Below are 11323 nucleotides of genomic sequence, written 5' to 3' on the forward strand. Positions count from 1 at the left end.
TGGTGAGACTGGCACAGGCAGGACGGCCCAGGTTAGGGTGACAGGCTTGCCCCTCCCCAGCACCTCACCAGAGTGGCTTTGGGACTCCAAGCAGGCCACGCCCCCCCCCAGAGCCGAGGTCACCTGGCAAGCACAATGGGCCCAAATCTGCCGGCCAGGCTGAAGGAGCGTTTGACATCCGCGTCCAGACCACGGCCCTTGGGACCTGCCGGCCTTGGTGACCTGCCGGAGGATGCTCCTGGGAGGCCTGGGACTCCCTCCCGGGGGCTCCTGGCACCTGCCCGGCACCATGCCCGGCTTCCCAGAGGCACTTCTGGCTCCCGGAGGGCCTGGCACACAAGGACTGCCTGTCCTCGCCACTGCGAGCAGCCTGGGAAACCCGGAGGTAAACCTGCTGTCTCATTTACGGCGATGAGAATGCGCTTACAGGGTTGGCCGGTTTTTGTTTTTCTGAACCCGTGGCTTGTCTATGTATGTTTTTTGCTCATTCCTGAAGCCCTAACCCCCGGGACCTCAGGATGGGACTGTATGTGGAGTTGGGGGTCTTTAAAGAGGTGATTATGGTAAACTGAGGCCACTGGGGCGGGTTCTCACCCAGTGTGACTGGCGTCCTCACAAGAAGCGGAGGTCAGGACACAGCCACACGCTGAGGGACAACCATGTGGGGACACAGGGAGAGAAGATGGCCGTCCGCACGCCCAGGAGAGAGGCCTCAGGAGGAGCCAGCCCTGCCCACACCTGGATCTCGGACTCCAGCCTCCGGGACCGGGGCACCGTAAGTGTCTCTAGTTTAAGACGCCGTCTGTGGCCCTTGGGTATGCCCCCCCCAGCCCCGGCAAACCTATCAGGGTGTTCGTGATTCCTGTGGATTTCCAGGTGCGTTTCATGTAGTCTCGCCCGCCCTGTTTGACTCAGAACGTTTTCCCGGTTCGCCGCCTGCCTTATAATTTTCCAAACCGCCTGTAGTCGCTGTACCATTGACACGCGGCCGGGCGGGCACACCTCGCGAGGCCCACGGCTCCTTAGTCCCCGGGTGCGTGGGGGCGCACACAGCCGGCCAGGGCCCCAGACGTGTCCGCGGGCCCCTGCGGCCCCTTCTCCCTTCCCTCCCTGTGCGCCCCTCCACCCGCCCTCCCAGGCGCCCGTGACCTGGTCAGCCCGCACGTTATGGAGTTTTCCTTAAATGGAGGCGCAGTATAGCCTCTTTTTTTTTTTTGTTTGGCTTCTTTCCCCAGCATAGCTATTGTGAGACTCATCCGCGCCTCGCGTGCGTCCACCCGCATTCCTCTGGTGCATGCTATGGACACACCACAGCTTGTTTGTCCATTCAGCCGCTGATGGACGTTTGGGCAGCTTCCAGTTTTTCGACCACGATGGAAAACAAAGCGGTATTTACATTCATGTGAAAGTCGTTACGGGGGACAAACATTTCCTTTTCTCGTGGGTAAATGCTCAGGAGAATGACTTAGATCACATGGGAGGTTTATGTTTAACCGTTTGAGAAGAGAGACGTTGCCAACGGAATCGTTTTACATTTCCGCCTGCGAGGCGGGGCTCCCCCCGCGATCTGGCTGACACTGGTGCGCTCCGGTTTGCAAGCTTCGCCATTCTCATGGGCCGGTATCCTGTGATTTTTTAAGTTTGCGTTTCCCCAGTGACCGAGGGGAGGCCCCCCCACCCCACCCCCCGCACCCCTCGGCGTTCACGTGCATACTTGCCACTCGTTTGTCTTCTTAATGAGGTGTCACCGCTAATCTCGGGCCCATTTTTTAAAACCGGGTTGTTTGTTTTCTCATTATGAAGTGTCTGCACTTTTTTCTGTACGTTTATGGTTCGTTTTTCCCTTTTTTGGGGAGTGCTTTATGCCTCCTGGGTCAGGCCTCGATGAAATATTGGCTTGGCCGAGATTTTCTTCCACCCGGTGTCTTACATCTCGTTTTCTTTGACAGCGTCTTTGAGGGAGCAAACGATAAACATTCTGGATGTATTTCAATGCCCCCGTGTGCTTTCTCAGGGGTCGTGCATCCGGTACTGTGTGCAGGAAACCTTGGCCTCGTCCACGGTCACCGAGGTTTCTCCCGTGGGCCCGTAGCTCTAGTTTCCTACGCAGGCCTGTGGCCTGTTTTGAGTTAAGTTTTGGCTACAGTGTGAGGCTCGACTCCACGCTGTCGTTACCGGTTACCGCACGTGGGTATCCCAGCGTCCCAGTGGGATTTCTGCAGACCTGTGGGTTCGTTTTCTGGGTCCTTTACTTTCTACCTTCGATCCATCTGAGCAGCTTTACCCCAGTACCAGCCTGTTTTGGTGACTCTAATGCTACACCAATTCTTAGAATGTTAGCTCAACTTCTTTCCGTTTTCAGGGTTGTTTTGACGGCTCTGAGTCCCCTGCATTTCCACCGGAGCTGTGGAGCTAGGCGTGGAAACCTGCCGGGATTTTGACCGGGATCGCATCGCATCTACAGACTAAGGCGAGGGAGAATCGATGTCCTCACGGTCTTGGTCGAATCTCCCAACCCATGAATACCGTATGTCCCTTCCTCTGTTTCTCTCACCAACTTTTTATAGTTTTCGAAGAGTAGCTCTTTTACACCCTTTGTCAGATTGATTCCTGTTTTTGGGATGCTATTAGGAAGCGGTGTGTTTTTTTTAAAGGTCACCATCTGATTGTACATGATTATTTTATACAAATACGGTGACTTTGTATAGCAATGTGTGTCCTGAAACCTCTCTCAAATCACTTTCTAGCCCCTGTAGCTTTTCTTGGGGGTCCCACTGGGTTAGCTGTTTGGGTTGTCAGTGACTAAAGCTGTTTCCTCTCTGATCTGTATGATTTTTTTTTTCTTGCCTAATTGCATTAGCAAGCACCTCTAGTACGAGGCCCGGCGGAGGTGCCAAGAGCAGATTTCCTTGGTCTGGTCCTGTTCTTGATGATACACTTTCAGTCTTTCCCCAGGCGGTGCCGTGTGTTAAAACAAGGACACTCCCCTCTGTTCCTTGTTTGCTGAGAGCTTTTCTCTGGGGGAAAAAAAAAATTAGGAACGTGCGTTGGATTTTGTCAGATGCTTTTTCTGTACCTATTGAGTTGGTCATATGGCTTTTCCCTTTTTCAGTTTGTTAACATGGTGAATTACCAGCCCTACATCCCTGGGGTGGGCCACGCTTGGTTGTGACCTGGTGTCCACTTTATACGTGGCCAAATTCTGTTTGCTAACATTTTATTTAGAACACTCATGCCTCGGTTTTTGAGGGATACTGGTCTGGTAGCTTCTGTTTCTTTCACTGTCTTTGGTGTTGGCATTAGGATGGTGCTGGCCTCCTAGAATGAGTTGTAAAGTCATGTCTCCGCCTTCTGTTTCTTCACAGAGCTTGCCTATCGTTGCTGCTACTTCTTAATTAAAAAAAATATATGTTTATAGGTTTCAGGGGAAGGGAGAGGGAAAAGGGGGGAAGAGAGAGAGAGAAACACCCATGATGAGAGAGTCACTGATGGGCTGCGCCCTGCACGCCCCCCGCTGGGGATCGAGCCCACAACCCGGGCCTGTGCCCTGACTGGGAATCGAACCGCGATCTCCTGGATCCTACGTCGATGCTCAGCCGCTGAGCCACACCGGCCGGGCTCCTATTTCTTCCTTACACATTTGATAGAATCCACCCGTGAAGCCATCTGGGCTGGAATTTTCTTTGTGGAGAAGTTTCTTCTGTTTTGTGTGTGTGTGTGTGTGAAGTTCTTAACGACACTTCCAGTCCTTCGGTAGCTGTAGGTTTACTCAGGCTCTCTTTCTGTTTCTGAGTGAGCTTTCTTAGGTTCCGGTTTTCAAGAAATGTGGCCGTTCCATCTGACTGGTCCAATTTACTGGCCTAAAGTTGTCCATAATTCCCCTCATGGTCCCTAACTACCTGTGCCATCTGTGGTGAGGTCCCTCCCTCGTCGCTGCTGTTGGAACCTCATTCGTTCTCTCTCTCTCTCTCTCTGTCTCTCTGTCTCTGTCTCTCTGTCTCTCTCTGTTTCTCTCTGTCTCTCTCTGTCTCTGTCTCTGTCTCTGTCTCTCTCTCTGTCTCTGTCTCTCTGTCTCTCTGTCTCTCTGTCTCTCTCTGTCTCTCTCTCTGTCTCTCTGTCTCTCTCTCTGTCTCTCTCTCTGTCTCTCTCCCTGTCTCTCTCTGTCTCTCTGTCTCTCTGTCTCTCTCTCTGTCTCTCTCTCTCTCTCTGTCTCTGTCTCTCTCTGTCTCTCTGTCTCTCTCTGTCTCTCTCTCTCTCTGTCTCTCTGTCTCTCTCTCTGTCTCTCTCTCTCTGTCTCTGTCTCTCTCTCTCTCTGTCTCTCTGTTTCTCTCCCTGTCTCTCTCTGTCTCTCTGTCTCTCTCTCTGTCTCTCTCTCTGTCTCTCTGTCTCTCTCCCTGTCTCTCTCTGTCTCTCTGTCTCTCTCTCTGTCTCTCTCTGTCTCTGTCTCTCTCTCTCTCTCTGTCTCTCTCTGTCTCTCTGTCTCTCTCCCTGTCTCTCTCTGTCTCTCTGTCTCTCTCTCTGTCTCTCTCTCTCTCTCTGTCTCTGTCTCTCTCTGTCTCTCTGTCTCTCTCTCTGTCTCTGTCTCTCCCTCTGTCTCTCTCTCTCTTTTCCTGATCGGATGGATTCCCGGTTCGTCAGTTCTTGTTGACCTTTTCAAAGAACCAAGCTTTGGGTTTATGTTTTTTGATTTTCCTATTGTCTTTATGTTTTTCCACCTCATCGACTTCCAGTTCATCTGCTTCGTGTCCTTTCGTGGGATTTAATTGCATTTTTCCGTGTTCCTTAAGATGGAGGCTGAGGTCAGGGATCGAGCCCCCTCGGCCTCCCGGCAGGCCCTCGGCGGTGTGGATCTGGCCCCGCTTACTGCCTTCGTGGCGCCCCGTGCGCCCCCGTGTTCGTCCCTGGGCCCCTTTCTCTTGGCTTTTCCTTTCCCCTCATGGATCATTTAGAAGTGTGTTATTTCGATTCCAAATACTTGAGAATTTTCCAAGGATCTTTCTGTTATTGATTTATAATTTAATTCCTTATGGTCCAAGAACATAATCCGTGTGACTTGAACCCCTCTCAACTTATTAAGTCTTGTTTTATGGCCCAGAACGTGGTCTATATTGGTGAGCGTTCCGTGCGCGCTGGGAAAGAATGTGTTTAAGCCGAGTGTTCCATAAATGTCAGGCGAGTCCCGCTGGCTGGCAGCGCCGTCCAAGTCTCCCGTGTCCTTGCCGAGTCTCTGCCCGCCTGTCCGATTAACCATTGAGAGGGGTCCTGCGGCCTGACTGTAATGCGGACCTGTCTCTCTCTCTCCTTTCAGGACTGTCATTTTGGGCTTCGTGTGTGTTTCAAAGCTCTGTGGCCCCGTTTACGGTATTTGTGTCTTTATGTTTAAAATGTGTGCCTAGCCCTGGCCGGCTTGGCTCAGCCGTTCGAGCACCAGCCCACGGACCGAAGGGTCTCAGGTTCATCCTGGTCAAGGGCACGTACCTGGGTTGCAGGCTCCATCCCTGGTCCTGGTCAGGGGCACGTGCAGGAGGCAACCCATCGACGTGTATCTCTCACATCCATGTTTCTCTCTCCCTTCCACGTGCCTCCCTCTGAAAAGCAATGGAAAAAATATCCTCAGTGAGGATTAAAAATAATAAATGTGTGCCCAGGCAACGGCGAGACCCCTTTTCAGGCCTGACAGCTTCCTCCCAGGCACATGCTGACCGGGCCCTGCTGTCCTGGAGGGGCCCCTCTGCGGGTCCCCAGGGCCCTCTCCTCTCACCCTCGGGCCTAGGAGCTTTCCTCGCCTGGGTCTCCCTACACCCTCAGCTCTCTCTCGTCAACTCGGGGACCCCATGGGGCTCCCCCTCAGTCTGCCTTCCTGCACCGAGGCCTGACCGCTCTCTCAAGGAAGGGAGCGGGGCAGTTGTGGGACTCACCGGGGCCCTTTCCCACCTCCCAGGGACCTCGTCCACCGCCCGGTATTCTGTGTACTTTTATCTGTTTCTCTCGTTTTGTTTTGTGGGGCATTTCCAGCAGGAGGGTGAATGTGGCCCCCGTGACCCCACCCTGGCTGGAAGCGAGGACCACTTTTCCATGTGCAGAAACGTCACAGTGTTAAGCAGTGAAATGTACTGAGCTGGGCCTTGCCTTCCACGTGCTCCCGTGGCTGGTGAGCTTAGCAAGCAGAGAACCATGCACCAACTCTTTCCTCTGGTCTTATTTTCGACAACTTTCTCCCACATCTCATCCCCTGCCCCTCCTGGCACGAGCTCCTGTGTGCTCCGGGGGCGACAGGCTCCTTCCCTTTGTTCTTCACACACATCTCACTCTCCCAACCTTCTTTGTCAATGTGTCACCCCCCACCCCCATCCTTGGTGGGGACGCCCCGGGTTCTTGTGTCCCCAGGCCACCACGCTGATGAATACCGTAGGACTGGGAGAAATTTTACAGCCTCCAAAAGCAGAGGCACTGGGGTTGCCAGTCACGGCCCATAGCCACGTGGGCCACGTCCACAGGGTAGTGCCCGTGGGACCTCATGCCTCTGCCTAACCCGCTCCAAGCTCCAGTTTGCTCTCTGGGAAAATGTAAATGGTGAGGGCGTTTGGCCCCTTGGACAGAGACAGCAGAAGCTGGGCCTGACTGCTGACCGTTGGTGCCGGGCACCCAGCACCCACGGCTCCGTTCCCTTCACATTTGAAATCCACTCTTAACTTTCAAGATCCCCTTGGCTTTTCCTTCCAGAAGAATTCGACAATTCATCTTGTCAACTCCCTCCCCACCCCCGCACACCCCTGGCCCCCAGATAAATCCCATTAGGATTTTGCTGGAAAAAAAAAAAAAAAAAATCTGGCAGCTCTATACATTAATTTGGGAAAAGCTGATTCTTATAAACTTCCTGCCCCAGAGCAGGATGTGTTTTTTCTGTCTTTCTTTCTTTCCCCCCCAATTTTGTTTATACATTTCTCATTAACGTGGCCGCGGTCTTCCTGCAGGCCCGGGTGTTTCTCGAGGGGGTCACTGCTCTGTGCCTCCCCGCGCTCTGGCTCCGAGCTCCCCTTTGTTTGGGAATGAAGTGTGTTTTATCCCACTTTATCTCCTCGCGGGCCCTTGCTGGAAGGCAGTAAGCGATATTGATTTGAAATATGTGCCCTGCGTCTGGCCGCTTTCCTGCGGCCTCTCATCATTCTGAGAGCTCTTCCGCTGGCGCTCGGGGGCCGGGGGCCCCGGGAAGGGCTGTGCGGTCCCCTCCTCGCACAGCTATTCGTCTGATTTCCGTTTCTCGTCTCTCTCGCATTGTCTCCGGTTTCCAGCCCCGGGCCCAGCCGTAATGGTAAAAGCAGGCATCCTTGCTGGGTTCCTGTCTGGGCCTGGAATGCAGCCGGGCCCGGCCGCACAGGCAGATAGCGGAAGCCCCTGTTTACCGCTTTCTATAGTCGGTGGAGGTCCTGTTCTCAGAAACGAGAGCTGACCCTCAGCAAATGTCCCTTCCCGGCCTTTCACGGGGGGCGACACTTTCAGATACGCAGGGAGGCAAGAGTAAAAATAGCAGGAGGCCGCTGCACTCCCCCCTCCTCCTTCCCCCCTTAATTCTTGGCCCAAGAAGCAAGACGTGATGAACCCCGTCCTGCTCGCCCGCTCAGGGGGGACCCCCGCCCGCCCGCCCGCCCCGCCGGAGGGGCCCATCCATCTGAAACGTGTGTTCCTCACATCCAGGCACACATAATTCACTGTCATGGCTAAAAAATCGTGTGTCAGTAAAATCACGCTCCCTTTTTCCTTTCTCAGCTCACTCACCACCCCCAAAGCTGTGCTCTTGGAATTTTGGCAGCCGCTGCAGGGTAGCTGTAGGTCGCTGGCTTTAACCCTGTAGGCTCCGGTCGGGAGCACAGCACACAGGAGGCTGGGGGCTGCTCGGGATTCTGGGATGGACAGCAGTTGGGGTGCACCCAGCAGGGACGCCCCACGGGCCCCCAGGACCCTGGCACAGGCAGGGTGCCTGCTCCCGGAGACCCAGAGCACCCCGGCTCTCCCGGGCCGGGCCCCTTTCCGACTTAGTGCTGTGCTCCCCGCGCCCACCCTTTCCCGGGGCGCAGAGGGGAAGTCGAGGACCGAGCCTTGCGAGCCGAGTGCCTCCTCCTGCGTGGCCAGGTCGCCACGATTGCAGGGCTGACCCGGGGCCTCCACGTGCACGTGCCCGGTGCCTCCTGTTGGGATGGTGAGCGGGCGAGGCCGGTGCCCTGCGTTTCATTGTCGGGCCCCTTTAGTGTCCGGTCGTCTAGAACCTTCCGTGATTTTCTTGCCTGTGGCTTTTCCAGGACACTGACCGTTCCCGGGCATAGTCTAGTGGCCCGGAGGAGGGTCCCCCGGTCCGACACGGCAGGCAGCCTCTTCACGGGTAGATGGAGGGGGAATTTGGGGGCCAGACCCCGGCTCAGTGGCCTTTTGCCCAGCAGGACCCGGATGTTCGTCCTGAGCGAGGAGCCCTGACCCTGCTCGGCCACGTGCGAGACGCCTCCTCCCGCCAGGCGGCTCACGTGTCTTTTGACGCAGAGAAGTTTTTAAGTTTTTCTGTTTTTAAACTAATTCTCGTGGACCCATCAGCCCCGTTTCAGGGTTTGGGGGTCTTATGCGTGTCTGAGAGAACGGCGTAAGGCCGATGTTCCCTAAAAGTCTGAGGTTTTCTCTGCGGAGGTAGGTCTCCAGGCCCCCCGGGGGCCGATTTCGGCGGGTGACGCGAGGAGGGCGGGTTTTCACGTTTCCATTCCAGACCCCGGGCGGCTGGTGCGGCGCCGTCTCCACCGCAGGCACCCGCGCCAGCCTGCGAGCCCCCGCGTCCGTGGGGCGAGCTCCTTCCCCTGTCCCTCTGGGGGCCAACATCCCAGTGCCCCCCCAAAATAGGTTTTTTTCCTACTAGTCTTTTTTTTCAGGTTCTTTTTCATGTCTTACAGCTCTGGCCGGACAGCCGGGTGACGGGGAGCAGAGCGTGCGTCCCGGAGACTTGCCTCTCCGGGGATATCGATTGTTCGAAGCTGATAAACAGGAAAGAACGGCAGTCGTGGGGAATCCCCGAGAACCAAGGGGAGTCCCCCGCTGTGATCCGGCGTTTACGTCTTGGGGGGGGACCTCCGCTCCAGAGGGGTCTCCCTCGGGGACCGGGAAAGGCAGGGTGCCTGCCCCACACGCATCTGAGGACCCCGTGTCCTATGCTCCGGAGCCGCCCCCAGCCCCCCGACATCGTCTCCGGCCCTCAGCTGCACGTGGCGGTTACCGGGGTGGCCTCTGCCGTCTCGGGGAGTCGCTCAGAGGTCCCCGCCCGTCCTGCGTGAGCAGGAGGTGTGCCCCGTGCCTACACATGGACCTGCTCTCCTGCTAACCTGCCTCGTGCGGGTTCGATGATTGACGTGGCTGGAGAACCTGGGCGGACAGAGGAGAAGCTTCCCCCCGACAGTGACCGTGAAGGGGAGGCCTGACCGTCCGGCCCTGCCCTCGATTTTAAAGTGAACCTCCTAACGGTTCCGTTACGTGCGCGCCGTAGGTTTGCCTTCCCGAGGCCGAGGAGCTGTGTGGTTTCCCCCCGCGCCCCACGCCCCCCCGCGCCCCCAACAGCCTTTAAGCTGTTTCTTCCGTGACTTGTCGCACGGACCCGTTTGCTGATACGAAGCCGTCCCAGCGATAGAGAGGCACCGTGCCCCGGGCCCGGGATGCGATTCAAAAATAAAAATTAAAAAAAAAAAAAAAAAAAATCCTCCGTGCTCTTCGGTGGGGAGATAGCTAACTGCTGGCTCAGCAGCTTTAAAATGAAGTTCTGCGCTTCGCTCTGAGTCAGTACAGCAAGTCACGTTTCCCCTGGACGCCGGCCACTGTATCTCGTTTTCAAATGCATTTGTCAAAAAGTTGCTTACGGTGCTGTTTCGCTCCCAAGTCCATCCCCGCGGCACCCCCCCGCCCGCCTCGTTTGTTACCGGGGTGTCGCTTTTTCCGCAGAGCCCGTTTCAACCCTGTGGCTCTTGCCCGTGAATTTTTTAAATGGCGTCTTTATTGTTGAACGTGTTACAGATGTTCCCTTTCTTCCCCCGTTGACCCCTCCACCCCGCCCCAGGCCTCCATGTTTTATTTTACTTTATCTTCTTGCTGTTTCATGCTGTTCTTTTTTATTATTATTTTAGGGTTTTGGGTCGTTTTTTTTAATTTCGTGCACTAGATGTTGAACTTGTTAAGGTCCGGGGCCCTCTCTCTCCCTTCCCTGCCGCGTGCCCCGGCGTTTCCCCCGCGGGGCCTGCGGGGCCGCAGCCGGTTCTGTCTCCCGACCTCCCACGAACGACCCTCCGGTTCTGAAGTGTGTCCTGCTTCCCTCCCCGACCCCCTCTGCCGCCAGGAGCTCCCCAGCCCAGGTTTTCGCGTCTCCGAACCTCTCGTGGCCGAGGGCGAGCTGCCCCCGAGGGGCGGCCGTGGCCGGGGGACCCTCCCGTTAGGGCTTCCACGTCCCCGCGGCGCACACACGCTCCGAGGCGCGGGGCCGTCGGCGTCCGCGGCCGGGCCCCCGCCGCCTGTGACCCCCCTGACCTCGCCGTGACCGCGAGGTGGCTCTGCAGGCCCCGCTCGGACCTCGGCCTGTTCGTCCTGTCCGTGGTCCTGCCCTTTGCCATGAAACTCACACTATTCTGAGCCTGCAGAGCCCCCGGCGGAGCTGATTCTCACACCCGTGGGTGCTGACGGTCCCCCCAGGGCAGCTTCTGCCTCCTGCCAGCTCAGTGCTGCTCAGTCGCCTCGGCTCACAGGCTGCTGTGCGTGGCCTGGTGGCCACTCGGGTCCGTGGGGCCTGTCGGTCCTCACAGCACCCGTGGGTCTCTGCAGCATTGCAGTAGAGCCTGCCGGCCACTCCGTGTGTTTGCTCCGCAGCCCGGGGTCGAGTGTGTGGGGAGGGGGTGCTCCCGCGTGTTGGGGGAGCGTGGGGTATGTGTGTGCTGCGGGTTAAGAGTGCACGTGGGGTGCCCACACACAGGACACAGTGTTTGAGGGGGCATGTGTGTGTCGGGGTGCTCGCACGTGCGCCGATAGGCTCTGGGGTTCGCGGCGGTGGTGGAGGGGTCCGCCCGCCCCCCTCCCCGCTCCCCCCTCCGCGGAGCCTTCCTGGAGGCCGTTCCGGACTCCGGAAGCTTCCTCCGTGAATACCTGGCTGTGCAGGCTGTGCGTCTTGATCCAATTTTTCTGATTTATATTTTCCATAATTCCGTTGGGTCAGGATTTTCAAATTTATTACACAGTGTGCACTGTGTTCTCTTATAACATAGAAAGAGCGGTCTGTCTGCCCGCTGCTCACACCGAAACGTGCTTTTCCGCC

The 11323-nt window shown here is 56.5% G+C and overlaps 1 long non-coding RNA gene across 1 annotated transcript; it reads left to right on the plus strand.

Moving 5' to 3' along the window:
- The first annotated feature begins 1248 nt into the window (after positions 1-1248).
- Positions 1249-9552, plus strand: LOC107539916 (uncharacterized). The gene is made up of 3 exons (XR_001603456.2): positions 1249-1388; positions 2363-2527; positions 8931-9552. It is a non-coding gene; the product is annotated as an uncharacterized LOC107539916 (long non-coding RNA).
- The last annotated feature ends 1771 nt before the right edge of the window (positions 9553-11323 follow it).

This window comes from Miniopterus natalensis, chromosome 11 (genome assembly GCF_054644295.1).
Source record: "Miniopterus natalensis isolate mMinNat1 chromosome 11, mMinNat1.hap1, whole genome shotgun sequence".
NCBI classification, from domain to species: domain Eukaryota; kingdom Metazoa; phylum Chordata; class Mammalia; order Chiroptera; family Miniopteridae; genus Miniopterus; species Miniopterus natalensis.